Genomic DNA, 15293 nt, shown 5'->3' on the forward strand with positions numbered 1-15293 from the left:
TAAATAATTCCATTATGTATTAGGTGTCAGAACAGGCTGAGAACAGCGCAAACTGTGCCAGCTTTTCTCAGGCGCCGATATGTGTGACACTGATGCGGCACATGGGTGCTACATGTATGAAACACACATACACACGGACACGGTTTTTCCAGTATCGGAAATATCAGGACCTGTGAAAGAGCCCTAAAACAAAGGGGCAGAAGTGCCCTGCTGAGCATTATGCTCCTTCCTTTTACATCTGCTGCATATCAATTATTTTAGCATTTTTGCAGCATTTTGCACCAATTCAAATAAATGGGAAAAAAATGCAAATAACACTTCAAAATTGCATGAAAATGCATATATTTTATGAATTTTTACCGCAAAAAAATCTGCAAATATTCAATGTGTGCGCCTATGCTAAGGGTAAGTTCCCACAGTAAGGAACTGCTGCTGGTGTACATATTTATGCAGCACTAGCTGAAGAGTCCGGTGTTGCCTGGGCCTAGTAACCAACTGTGGTTAGTTGTAACAAATTATAATGATTATATTGCACATAAAAACCGTGCATCTAATCCTATCCTGTGTGATACTGACTGCTGAGCCGTGTATCTAATCCTATTCTGTGTGATACTGTGTGCTGAGCTGCGTATCTAATCCTATCCTGTGTGATACTGCTGAGTCGTGTATCTAATCCTATCCTGTGTGATACTGCCTGCGGTGCCATGTGTCTAATCCTATCCTGTGTGATACTGACTTCTGAGCTGTGTATCTAATCCTATCCTGTGTGATACTGTCTCCTGAGCCGGGTATCTAATCCTATCCTGTGTGATACTGCCTGCTGTGCCATTTGTCTAATCCTCTCCTGTGTGATACTGACTGCTGAGCCGTGTATCTAATCCTCTCCTGTGTGATACTGACTGCTGAGCTGTGTATCTAATCCTATCCTGTGTGATACTGACTGCTGAGCCGTGTATCTAATCCTCTCCTGTGTGATACTGACTGCTGAGCTGTGTATCTAATCCTCTCCTGTGTGATACTGACTGCTGAGCTGTGTATCTAATCCTATCCTGTGTGATACTGACTGCTGAGCTGTGTATCTAATCCTATCCTGTGTGATACTGACTGCTGAGCTGTGTATCTAATCCTATCCTGTGTGATACTGACTGCTGAGCTGTGTATCTAATCCTATCCTGTGTGATGCTGGGCTCCCCCTGCAGTCTGTGTCAGAGGGTGGTCTGTGTTGGCACGGTAATAAATTGTGTTATTTCCTGCTTTACAGAAGGACGATAACACCATAGAAATGATAAGAATAATAGGCCTCAGTTACCACAACTGTCTACAAAGAAAACTGTTGCTGACAGCAACCAATCACAGCTCATTTTTCATCTTTTAAACAGCTCTGGGACAGCGTGGCGAGTTTTGAGTGGCGACTTTTGTGTTTCGACTCTTATGTGGCGAGGTTGGTGTATTTGTGGTGAAATGTGTGCTGAGGGTGGTATATGTGTTGAAGCACGTGGTAGTGTGTGTTCGCATCATGTCAATTTCTCTTGCGGAGACGCTAATCTCCGCAAGAGGAATTAGATCAATAGAAATGTGTCCAAAGCGCCGCTAGTTCCTGATCGTGGGCACCTGGCCTATCGTGTTTATGGTTGATCAGATATATACATATACAATGTAACAAGGTCATCCAGGATTTAAAAAAAACAATTATAACTGCATGGAATACTATAAAAAAATCAATACTCATCCTGGGGCATTTTAGGGAAAAATGTACCTGGCCGCAATCCTGCACCCATACTCTGATTCATGCTGCCGGATGCCCGTTGTTTAGATAGATTTCCTTTACATATCTTGGAATAGATTTGCAATTCTTACCGTGAATGCACAGCAGTTTGTGTTACATTTAATGACACCGTGTGAAAACAGCATTTATAAGACCTAATTATAGGTTATCTTTCAGGTTATTACGACATCAGAGAGACATTGGAAGAGAAGCTCTTAATAATTCTCTTGAATGTATATTTACATGCAAATGTCCAGTCGACCTCTATTATTTCCACAAGGAGCCAGATTGTACAGGATTGAACTTGGAACATTGAGATTGTGGTTATGATGCATTTGTATGAATTCCTTAAGGGGTTGACATTCCAAGTTTTATTTAGCAACTGCCGGTTACATCACTGAGAACTGGATGAAAAATAAGTATTGCTTCTCTTCTAAAGGTGCATTCTCAATGAACGGTTATTGGGAACAAGCGTTCCGAGGAAATGCTAATTTTACAACAATCATACAATCTAAAAACAGGCTGCAAATCACCCGAGAAATTAGCAAAATGATTGTTTGTCAGGTTAAAGGATCTTTAGCGGTATAGAAAAGATTATCATTCTCGGTCGCGCATTGTCCTGTGTAAACAAGACTCATGCTGCGGAAAAAAACGGCAGCCTATGTACACTGAGCAGTCAGTCTGTAAGGGTACCGTTACACCTAGCGACTCACCAGCGATCCCGACCAGCGATATGACGCGGTCAGGATCGCTGGTGCATCGCTAGGTGGTCGCTAGTGAGCTGCCACACAGGCAGATCTCATTAGCGACATTGCTGGGGTCCGGGATCGCTACTTACCGTATTTTTCGGACCATAAGACGCACTTTTTTCCCCGAAATTTTGGGGGAAAGTGGGGGGTGCGTCTTATGGTCGCAATGCACGGTACCTGGTGCGCTGGTGGCAGCGGGTGAGGCTCTGCGGTGCGGTGGTGGCAGCAGGCTGTGCTCCGGTGCAGGGGCGGCGGCTCCGCCGGCGTTTCTTCGCAGCCCGTAGGCCCCCCGCACACCCCTTGCTGGGCGCCGCCATGTTGCGGTGGCCTCCGGGAGCATGGACGCCGGCAAGATGGCCGCCGGTCCGGGGACGGCGCATGCGCAGCTTCAGATCTTGTGCCGAGATCTCGGGGGACGAGATTCAAATCTCGGCAACGAGATCTCGTCCCCCGAGATCTCGGCACAAGATCTGAAGCTGCGCATGCGCCGTCCCTGGACCGGCGGCCATCTTGCCGGCGTCCATGCTCCCGGAGGCCACCGCAACATGGCGGCGCCCAGCAAGGGGTGTGCGGGGGGCCTTTGGGCTGCGAAGAAACGCCGGCGGAGCCGCCGCCCCTGCACCGCAGAGCACCGCCCGCTGCCACCACCGCAGAGCCCACCTGTCCCTGCCACAGCTGCCCCAGCACAGCAGCCCCTGCCACAGCTGCCCCAGCACAGCTGCCCCTGTCCACCTGCCCCAGCACAGCTGCCCCTGCACAGCCCACCTGCCCCAGCCCCAGTGCAGCTGCCCCAGCACAGAGCCGCCGCCACCGCATGAGCCTGGACCACTGAATGACCCCTGTGACTACTTCACCTGTGCCGGATCCCTTCCCAGGTAAGCTGAATTCGGACTGTAAGAGGGACCCCCATTTGACACATTATTATTTTTTTTCCCTATTTTCCTTCTGAAAATAGGGGTGTGTCTTATGGTCCGGTGCGTCTTATAGTCCGAAAAATACAGTACCTGTCAGACGCGGCGATCCTACGTCCTCCCGCCCGGCTCCATGCGTCGCTCATCGTCACAGCAGGAAGTGACCGACGAGGAATGATCCAGGAGCTTCTCGCGCGATCAGCGATAACCAGCGGGGGAGTCGGTCGGAGGTAAGTATCACATGCAGCGATATCGCTAGCAATATCGCTGCAATGTCACAAAATCGGTGACTTTACAGCGATATTGCTAGCAATATCGCAGTGTGTAGCAGGGGCTTTACCAATTGTTCAGTGCATATCAAAAGTAGTATCAGCAGGTGTATTAAAGGGGCTATTAAAAAAATGATTATGTTGCAAGTCTTTTCACACTGTGCATCGCTCTGTGTGAACAAACCCTTAAGGCCCTGTCACACACAGCGATCTCGCTAGCGAGATCGTTGATTTTGTGACGCCACAGCGATCTCGCCAGCGAGATCGCTGTGTGTGACGGGGATCAGCGACCGACTCCCCTGCCGGGTATCGCTGATCGTTCTCGATCAGCCTGGGCCATTTTTTAATCGCTGGTCTCCCGCTGGCCAGCACGCATCGCTGCGTGTGACAGCGAGAGACCAGCGATCAGCAACGCTGGACACTGGTTTCTAATGTAAACATCGGGTATCCAGGAGCCGCAGCTCCTGGATACCCGATGTTTACATTAGAAACCAGCTTGCTCGCTGGTCCTGATCGCTGGAGGGGCTGTCTATGTGACAGCTCACCAGCGATCAGCCTAGCGATGTCCCAGCGATCCCATCCATGTCAAATCGTTGGTGGGATCGCTGGGACATCGTTATGTGTAACAGGGCCATTATAGTGTTGAACGTTAGTGTCTTGAATTTGGACTACGCACTGTTATCAAACTATTGCCTAATTTATTACATTTTCCATCCTGCCCCGGACTCTTTAGTCAATGATCATAGAAACATTAGCAAATTAGGGAGGGTAGAAGTGCAAGGGGGAAGCTGGTTGCACGTGTCCTGTGTCGTGATGATATGAATCAGTAAGAATCATTGTCTTCTAAATCATTTCTCAGCAAATGACAGATATATGCCTTGTATGCTAAGAGGACGTGGAAAGACCTGGTAACATTAGGATTAATGAGACTATGTTCACTTTACTACATATTTATAAGTCTAAGTTCACATGCAGACTTTTTATCTGCTGCCAAAATCTGCTCTCTTGGCAGCAAAAATGCTGCTTTCAAAACGCCCATTATGCATTATTTTTTTCTGTGTTTTTGTCATTTTATTGCAGCTTTTTTTGGGTATGGATTACGTTGTACTTTGTCTACAGTACAAGTAAAATAAAGTTAATTTTCTTCCCCAAAAATACTTTACTATGGATGAAAAAAACTGCAAAACAACGCTTGAAGGATTGACATGCTGCAGATTTCAAAAACTCTGTAGTTCTCAAATTCAGCCAGAAAAAAAAAACTATGTGGTGTGCACGAGATTTCTGAAATCTCATAGCTTTTGCTGATACTGTAAAAAGCAGCTTTTAGGCTGTGTGGACACATTGCGGATTTGCTGCGCATCAGCAAGTGTGTACCCAACCAATGTAATTCAATAGGAAAAAAAAGCTGTGCACATGCAGCGGAAAATTTCGCACGGAATCTGCAGCTTTTTTTTTCTCAGCAGCATGTCAATTCTTTTTGCGGATCTGCATGCGTTCTTACACCCATTCCATTAATGAAATCCGCAGGGCAAAAAAGGCATACCAATCCGCAAAGAATCCGCACAAAATCCGCAAAAAAAAGCACAAATTTTTTTTTCCTGCGTTTTCTGCCAAGACATGCAGATTCCATTCAGAAAATTCTGCAGGCAAAACTGCAACGTGTGCACATACCCTTAATTTGCTCAAAAACAGCAAAATAAAAGTTGAATGTGAACATAGCACATCTTTAAATATTAGGCTATCGGTTCTAAGAAAAAAAAAACACAAGAAGTTGATGACATATAAGACTTTTGTCAAATACAGGTGCTTCTCACAAAATTAGAATATCATCAAAAAGTTAATTTCAGTTCTTCAAAACAAAGAGTGAAGCTCATATATTATATAGAGTCATTACAGAGTGATCTATTTCAAGTGTTTATTTCTGTTAATGTTGATGATTATGTCTTTCAGCCAATGAAAACCCAAAAGTCATTATCTCAGTAAATTAGAATAATTAACAAAAAACACCTGCAAAGTCTTCCTAGGTGTTTAAAAAGGTCCCTCAGTCTGTTTCAGTAGGCTCCACAATCATGGGGAAGACTGCTGACTTGACAGATGTCCAGAAGGCAGTCACTGGCACACTCCACAAGGAGGTGAAGCCACAAAAGGTCGTTGCTAAAGAAGCTGGCTCTTCACAGAGTGCTGTATCCCAGCATATTAATGGTAAGTTGAGTGTAAGGAAAAAGTGTGGTTGAAAAAGGTGCACTAGCAACCGGGATAACCGCAGCCTTAAAAAGATTGCTAAGAAAAGGCCATTCAAAAATTTGGAGGAGATTCAAATGGAGTGGACTGCTGCTGGAGTCATTGCTTCAAGAGCCACCACACACAGATGTATCCAGGACATGGGCTACAAGTGTCACATTCCTTGTGTCAAGTCACTCATGACCAATAGACAACGCCAGAAGCGTCTTACCTGGGCCAAGGAGAAAAGGAACTGGACAATTGCTCAGTGGTCCAAGGTGTTGTTTTCAGATGAAGGTAAATTTTGCATTTTATTTGGAAATCAGGGTCCCAGAGTCTGGAGGAAGAGTGGAGAGGCCACAATCCAAGCTGCTTGAGGTCTAGTGTGAAGTCTCCACAATCAGTGATGGTTTGGGAAGCCATGTCATCTGCTGGTGTAGGTCCACTGTGTTTTACCAAGACCAAAGTCAGCGCAGCCGTCTACCAGGAAATTTTAGAGCACTTCATGCTTCCCTCTGCCGGCAAGCTTTTTGGAGATGGAAATTTCATTCTTCAGCAGGACTTGGCACCTGTCCACACTGCCAAAAGTACCAATACCTGTTTTACAGACAACAGTATCACTGTGCTTGATTGTCCAGCAAACTCGCCTGACCTTAACCCCATAGAGAATCTATGGGGTAATGTCAAGAGGAAGATGAGAGACACCAGACCCAACAATGCAGATGAGCTGAAGGCTGCTATCAAAGCAACCTGGGCTTCCATAACACCTCAGCAGTGCCACAGGCTGATCGCCTCCATGCCACGCCACATTGATGGAGTAATTGATGCAAAAGGAGCCCCGACCAAGTACTGAGTGCATTTACTGAACATACATTTCAGTAGGACAACATTTCGGATTTTAAAATTATTTTTCAAGCTAGTTATAAAGTATTCTAATTTACTGATTTTCTGAGATAATGACTTTTGGGTTTTTATTGGCTGTAAGCCATAATCATCAACACTAACAGAAATAAACACTTGAAATAGATCACTCTGTTTGTAATGACTCTATATAATATATGAGTTTCACTTTTTGTATTGAAGAATTGAAATAAATTAACTTTTTGATGATATTCTAAGTTGCTGAGAAGCACCTGTACATGTTAAAAGCAAACACGTTGAATAACAAATATTAGACCCCTTATAAATATGGCCTTGAATCAAATGTTATCATCTCCATTATTCCCAGATGTACAGGCAGACAGCTGCAGTTCTAAAATTATTAAGAAACAAGTCCTTGTCTGTAACTCCATATAGCAATTGTTTGCAGATGTCCAGTGGTCATCACTCACCATCCCTTAAACGAACTGGAAGTAACATGTGGTGAATACAGTTTTAATGGCTGATATTCTTCACCACTGGGAATGGGGGTGGAGAATCAGATGCACAGTATTTCTTACCTCATTCATCCACTTCTTTTTCAGCCAGAAAAAAAAGTGCAAAGGTTCTCTGCTGAATTTGTAGTTGCAGTTTTATACAATATGATAAAGGGCGTTGAAACAGAAAAATCCATACAAGCCAACCAAGAGGTTTCACAAGATAGCTTATTCCAATTGTGGACAAAGGCCGAGCTAAGGAGTGGACAGTTGCAGAAATAAACATCTTGTTTTTGATTCTTCAACTCCACGAAGGACATCAGCCAATAAAAGCATCTGCACTATATACAGCGGGTGAAATGAGTATTGAACACGTCACCAGTTTTCTATGTAAATATATTTCTAAAGGTGCTATTGACATGAAATTCTCACCAGATGTCGTTAACAACCCACCCACACCACACAAGCAAAGAAATTATTTATGGACATACATGGTTTGAAGTTATGTGGAATAATGAGAAATTACACAGAAAAAGTATTGAACACATGAAGAAAGAGAGGTGAAACAAGCCAGGGAAAGTCATGACACCAATTAGAAGCAATCCTACCACTTATTGAAAAATAATATCAACTAGTGGTCTCATTATTGAGGTGCCACACAAGAAACATCTCATGATGGGTAAAGCCAGTGAGCTGTCTCAAGATCTTTGCAACTTTATTGTTGGAAAACGTATTGATGGTGTGTAGTTACCAAAATATTTTTAAATTTCTGAAAGATTCAGAGAAAAAAAAAATAAAGCTCCTAGAAAGGCAGAGCCAATCACCTGACCTGGATCCAATAGAAATGTATCAACGGAACCAAAGCGCCGAGTTCATAGAACGAACCTACGGGACCTTCAGGATTTGAGGAGTGCTGGTGTGAAAGAATGGGCCAAAATTACATCGGAGCAATGCATGCAACTAGTTTCTCCATACAGGAGGCGTCTTGAAGCTGTTACCACCAACAAAGGCTTTTATACAAATTATTAATTACATTTCAGTAACCATGTTCAATATTTTTTTCCTGTGTTATTTCTCATTATTACACATAACTTAATTTATGGACATCTATGGTGATTTCTTTGCCTGTGTGGACTAGATGGGTTGTTACCGATATCTGATGATAATTTCATGTCATTAACATCATTTGAAATATTTTTATTTAGAAAATTGGTGACCTGTTCAATACTTATTTCACCCGCTGTATATCTACAAGTTCATTTACAAGGGATGGTGAGACTGATGAACCCTGGACATTGCATACAATTGCTACGTATAGTTTCAATGCAGAAAGGCTGTTTTTGTTTCTTTATTACTGTTCACTAAGGCTATGTTTACATGTCCAGTTATCATCCATTAGAACGGATTCAGCAGGAATTCGTTGGCAAAAAAGTTGTATGGACACAACTTTTCTTGTCTGTTTTTTAAAAATGATTTCAGCTGGATCACTTTTTTTTCACAAAGTTTGTTGCATCAGTATTTTTAGATCTTTAAAGGTACTGTCACACTTAGCGATGTACCAGCGATCCCGACCAGCGATATGACGCGATCAGGATCTCTGGTACATCGCTAAGTGGTCACTAGTGAGCTGACACACAGGCAGATCTCACCAGCGACATCGCAGGGGTCGTGGGTCGCTACTTACCTGTCAGACGAGGCGATCCTGCATCCTCCCGCCCGGCTCCATGCTCGTCGCTCGTCTCTCCACAGGAAGCACCGCAGGAAGCTGACGACGAGAAACAGTCCTGGATGTTCTCGCGCGATCAGCGATAACCAGCGGCGGAGCGGGTCGTAGGTAAGTATCAGACACAGCGATATCGCTAGCAATATCGCTATAACGTCACAAGTTATAGCGATATTACTAGCGATATCGCTTAGTGTGACAGTACTTTTAGTCAGATGTTTTTATGGTTACTGAAGTACAATTATCATCATTTCATAAGATGTTACACTTTTATTGTAAAATACATCAAGGTTATGCAAAGACTTAATATTTACAGTGTCGACCTGAATTTCTCCAGACTTCTGCCCTTTGTCCTGGCAGCTGGATTTCAGGTTCTGGACCAAATCTGAGCCACATATTCTGAGCCACTTGGTTTGTTGGGAGAAGTTGCTCTTGGAGGATGTTTAGATCCCATTATTTATTCGTGGCAACGTTCATAGGCACAATTGTGAGTGAGCCCCCTCCATGGATGAAAAGTCCCCTACCCATGAATGATCTCAGGATGGTTTACTGTTGGCATGACATAGGACTCATGGTAGCACTTGTCTTTTCTTCTCTAAGCAATCATTGTTCCAAATGTCCCAAACAGTCGAGAGGGGGCTTCATCCCATATTATGGGTATAATGTTTTAAGTCAGGTTTTTATAGTAAATGTTTTTTTTTAATTTTCCATATTATGATCTATATTAAAAAAAGAAGAGAAATCGTACAATTTTCACACTGGTTTCTAGGACTTCCTTTTCTTTCAGGAAAGCACTACTGACTCAGGATCAACTTAGTAGTATTAAAGTATGCAATGAAGCAGGGCAAAACCCATTGTGCAGTGTGGAGGCGAAGGGAAACTGTGACATCAATTTTTGTAAATGGTGACTCCTGAGTTACCTACTGGAACTAGAGGTGTTACATTTATTTTCAATCCTGTCTATGATGATGATTCAGCTGCTGAAAAGTCATAATTGGTGTGGTATTTTTAATTAATACTATTTACAATCATTATCTTTTCTTGTTTTTGGTGTACAAATATCCTAAGTATAAAGATCACTCGTCTCTGTCATTTATGTACATTTTTTTGCAAGACTAGTTGATTTTAAGTCAACCATTTCATATTTGGAGGAAGTTTATAGATTTTCATGTCAAGACTTGCTGATATAACATGAGCTGGGCAGATAGGGGTTCACCTTTGGCCTATGCCCAGACAACCAGCATTAAAGTCAGGCTTCTATTTGGTGTAAAGGTTCACAATTATGAGATTACAGACTTCACAAAGATCTTCATGGTTGAATGCATTTGTCAAGCACATGTGATTACTGGATGGAATTTTAAGTAATGCTTCCAGATTGCATATTTATAGTTAGAAGCACAAACCATAGAAGCTTGTATACAACATTGTTGTTGGTTGGACCAACTTTTCTGGTAAAATAAAAAGCTCCTCTGTAATTAGTTTTCGGTCTGGAACATCGATTATAATTTTTTAAGTATTTGAGCAAACACTGAAAAATCCAGCGTCTATGGTCTGTAAGTGATCTTAATTAACGTTACTGCCTCAAGAAAAGCCAAAGAATTACCATGTTGAAATGCTTTACTGGCGTGGAAAACATATGAATGGCTGTCTCATGCAAGACCTCTAAAGGATATGTTCACAAAGATTATATTGTTATAACATAACAAGATTTTTTTTTAAAGATTTGACTTCTAAATTAAAGTTTGGACTAATGGATTTTTGCATAATTTTTATCTTATCCGTTACATAAATTGCTCCTTCTGGAGAACTTGGCAAAGTTTATAGCGTGAACATGTAAAATTAATTTATTACAGTCCTCACTTAATCAAATATGTGGCATTACCATACGCCATTTAATTAGAGAAATTCCTTTGGTACAGCTGTAAAAATAACATAGTTTGCAAAGTATAAGTTTTTGGGCACTGCACCACACTACCATTTTTTGGGATCTTCACCATAAATAGCTATAAAGTATGAAGATATGTTTAGGCTAAATTCACATTTGGGCAGCATGGAGGCAAGCCTTTCAGCTCTGGGGTCCTTGATTCCAATCCCACCAAGGACAACATCTGCAAAAAGTTTGCATGTTCTCCCCATGATTGCATTGTTTTTTTTCCAGTTTCCTCCCACACTCCAAAGACATACTGATAGGGAATTTACATTGTGAGCCCCAATGGGGACAGTGATGATAATGTCTGTAAAGCGCTATGGAATTCAATGCGCTATGTAAGTGAGTAAAATAAGTAAATTTCCATTTGCACATTCTGCTTGTTTTGTTATGTTTAGAGGAAAAGTAGAATGGAATTAATGTGGAAAATAGATCCGTTGAATTACTGATGCAACAGAATCATAGGGAAGCCATTGGTTATTATCTCTGCGTAGGACTGAGCTCAATTTTTGGAATGGAAAAAAAAGTTCTGCACAAAGTATTATGTAGTTGTCTGTAGCCTTCAATTCTGTGTTCCAAATTATTATGCAAATTGAATTTAAGTGTTATAAATATGTAATTTTTTGTTTTCCCAATAAACTCATGGAAATAGTTAGTGGTATAGTGTTGCAGGGGTTTTTGAATCATGGCAATCACTCTCAAACACCTGTGATAAGTAGTTTGCCAGGTGAGCCCAATTAAAGGAAAACTACTTAAGAGAGACGTTCCACATTATTAAGCAGCCCACAGGTTCCAAGCAACATGTGAAAGAAAAAGGATCTCTCTGCTGCCGAAAAGCATCAAATAGTGCAATGCCTTGGACAAGGTATGAAAACATTATATATTTCACAAAAACATAAGCGTGATCATCGTACAGTGAAGAGAGTTGTGGCCGATACAGAGCACAAACTGGTTCGTGCAAATAAAGGCATAATAAGGAAGGTTTCTGCCAGGCAAATCCAGAAAAAATTGCACACTGGGTGGTGCAACATCATGGAAAGTTGTAATTAATAGAAGTATCTCCCAGAGACGTCAATGAGTCATCTCCAGCAACATTCATATGGTGCATGTGAAGGGGGAGCCATGGCGTGTTTGCTGTGGGCCAGAACTGAGTTCTGGTTGCCTGCAGCCCCTCTTCTAAATGGATGTCTGGGTGAAGTGTGTGATGTAGTGGAGCATGTTCTTTACTCACTTTTGCTTCGGGAGTCCTTGTTACCTCCCTGTCCATGGGTCTGGATCCGGCTACAAACAAGACAGAAGACCTTGGGTCCGGGTTAACAGAACTTTACTGTACAATTCATTTACACCCAGCTGCAGCATACAGATTAACACAGTCTCTTTTTAGTGATGTTCTCTTGGCTTTGTGTCCCATCAGTCCCTGTCCCCGTCTTATCCCGAGACCCACCATTTTTACCCCACTCTGCGACCTGGCTGACATGTTCTGTCATGCCGCCTGTCACGTCACTCTCACCTGGAGGTGGGACCTCGGGCACGACGTCACCTCTTCCGGTGCCGCAGCCACTCCAGGGGTCCCGTTGGGTGCACACGCGCACTTCTCGTACTTAGTTCCATGTCTGCACAAGGTTTTTAGTGCGCACGCCCGCTCTTCTCTGCTCTGCCTCCGGTCACGTTCTCTCTATGGTATTGGAGGACCTGACCCGGAAGTTCTAGTGCTCGTGTGCTATATCAGGCCACCTCTTCCTATGCGAGGTGCCTGATTATTGTGCTTCCTGGCTTGGTCTGCCTTGTCCTTGCCTGGCTGTGCGCTGTATTCGGGTCCTCAGCCTTGTGCTCTGTTGTGCCTCCTGGCACATGCTCTGTCTCTGTACTCTGCCTTGTGCTCCGTTGTACATGCCCTGTCCTTGTACTCTGCCTTGTGCTCCGTTGTGCCTCCTGGCACACACTCTGTCCCTGTACTCTGCCTTGTGCTCCGTTGTGCCTCTTGAACACGCCCTGTCCCTGTACTCTGCCTCGTGCTCTGTTGTGCCTCCTGGCACGTGCTCTGTTTCTGCACTGTGTTTTGTCGTGCCCCTTGGCACATGCTCTGCTCTATGCTCTGTTGTGCCTCCTGGCACAACTGCCTAGCCATGCACTCAGGTGTGCTCCTCTGCGCACACTCAGTCTAACCCTGTTCTCTGGCGTGCTTCTTTGCACATGCCCTGCTTTGCTCGCTCCCGGGAGTGCTAGTCTGTGCACGCCATACGTGCCCTCGTGTATCCGCCTTGCACTATCCTGTATCTAGCACACTCCCGTGTACTCGTCCTGTACCCTGTGGGTCCCTGTGTCCACGCCTTGCACGTTCCTGCAGACACACTCGTGTCTCCTGTGAGCCGGCCACCTGGTGCCAGCAGTCGTGGTACTTTATCCCCTTGGGCTTGCCCCGACACTCCCTATATAGGGGGTGGTCCTCACTAGGTCAGCTCGCCCTGGAAGGGTTGGTGCCATGACTCGGGGAGACAGAGACATGACTCTTCATACCTCTTATGGACCTTAGGCCCAAGACTGTCCCGGTGTCCAGACATGGCTGCAGATGTGTCTTCATTCTTCTAGGAACCTTGCACTAACTGAACTCGTTCTTCTCTGCTGCACCTTTACTGCACTGAAACCTGCATTTTAACCTTGCTCTCCACTACACCTAGAACTTGCACTGAGTCCTGAACTCTGACTATCTCTTTCTCACTAAACTGTAACCTGGAAAATATTTTGTATAAAACCTAGTCTAACCCCTCCAAGACTGTGGGCTAATCCCAACTCTGTGGACTATCTAATCCATGGGTCCTCAAACTACGGCCCACGGGCCGCAACTTTTATCCGGCCCCTGGCCAGGCCGACATTAAACTTCACTGATTACAGGGCCGACGGGCCCTGTAATCGCGGGCGGGACGAGGCGCCAAGGAAAGGCATTGCGCAGCCCTCAGTATGCAGCAGAGACCACACAGGCGACGTGATTATCATCACGCCGCCTACGCGGCCTGATGACGTCACGCCGCCTGTTCCTGTGCTGGAAGAAGACGGAGATGAGCGGGCGCCTCTTCAGAGCAGCAGGGGACATAGGTGAGTACTGTTTTTTTTTTTCTTTTCTTTTTAACTCTGGGTCCTATTGGGGGACCTGTGCTGCATAACGGGGACCTGTGCTACGTATTGGGGACATGTTCCTGCCTATTTGGGACCTGTGCTACCTACTGGGGACATTTACCTGCCTATTAGGGACCTGTGCTACCTATTGGGGACCTGTACGTGCCTATTGAGGACCCTGTGCTGCCTATTGGGGACCTGTACCTGCCTATTGGGGACATGTGCTGCGTATTGGGGACCTGTATCTGCCTATTGGGGACCTGTGCTGCCTATTGGCGACCTGTGCTGCCTGTTGGGGACATTTACCTGCCTATTAGGGACCTGTGCTACCTATTGGGGACCTGTACCTGCCTATTGGGAACCTGTACCTGCCTATTGGGAACCTGTACCTGCCTATTGGGGACCTGTATCTGCCTATTGGCGACCTGTGCTGCCTATTGGGGAACTGTGCTGCCTTTTGTGCTGCCTTTTGGGGACCTGTGCTACGTATTGAGCACATTTTCCTGCCTATTGGGGACCTGTGCTGCCTATTGGGGACCTGTGCTGCCTATTGGGGAACTGTGCTACCTATTGGGGACATTTACCTGCCTATTAGGGACCTGTGCTGCCTATTGGGGATCTGTGCTACCTATTGGGGACCTGTACCTGCCTATTGGGGACTGTGATGCCTATTGGGGACTGTGATGCCTATTGGGGAACTGTGCTGCCTTTTGGGGAACTGTGCTACATATTGAGCACATTTTCCTGCCTATTGGGGACCTGTGCTGCCTATTGGGGACATTTACCTGCATATTGGGGACCTGTGCTAACTATTGGGGACCTGTGCTACTTATTGGGGACATTTACCTGCCTTTTAGGGACCAATGCTGCCTATTGGGGATTCTTGCACTAGTCTGAGCCTGTGGTAAAAGTGGAGTTCCACCAATATGGGCACTGGTGAGGCTGCATTGATGGGCACTGATCAGGCCGCATTGATGGGCTCTGATCAGGCCGCATTGATGGGCTCTGATCAGGCCGCATTGATGGGCACTGATCAGGCCGCATTGATGGGCGCTGATCAGGCCGCATTGATGGGCGCTGATCAGGCCGCATTGATGGGCGCTGATCAGGCCGCTTTGATGGGCGCTGATCAGGCCGCATTGATGGGCGCTGATCAGGCCGCTTTGATGGGCGCTGATCAGGCCGCTTTGATATGCGCTGATCAGGCCACATTGATGGGCGCTGATCAGGCCGCATTGATGGGCGCTGATCAGGCCGCAT

General features: G+C 44.9%; 1 long non-coding RNA gene across 2 annotated transcripts in view; it reads left to right on the plus strand.

Moving 5' to 3' along the window:
• LOC141076022 (uncharacterized) overlaps window positions 1-15293 on the plus strand; it is a 173643-nt gene that overhangs the window by 31284 nt on the left and 127066 nt on the right. The gene's annotated exons all lie outside the window — the stretch shown is intronic.

Source organism: Dendrobates tinctorius, unplaced genomic scaffold, assembly GCF_039654945.1.
Source record: "Dendrobates tinctorius isolate UK_male_01 unplaced genomic scaffold, ASM3965494v1 ptg000384l, whole genome shotgun sequence".
Lineage (NCBI taxonomy): Eukaryota > Metazoa > Chordata > Amphibia > Anura > Dendrobatidae > Dendrobates > Dendrobates tinctorius.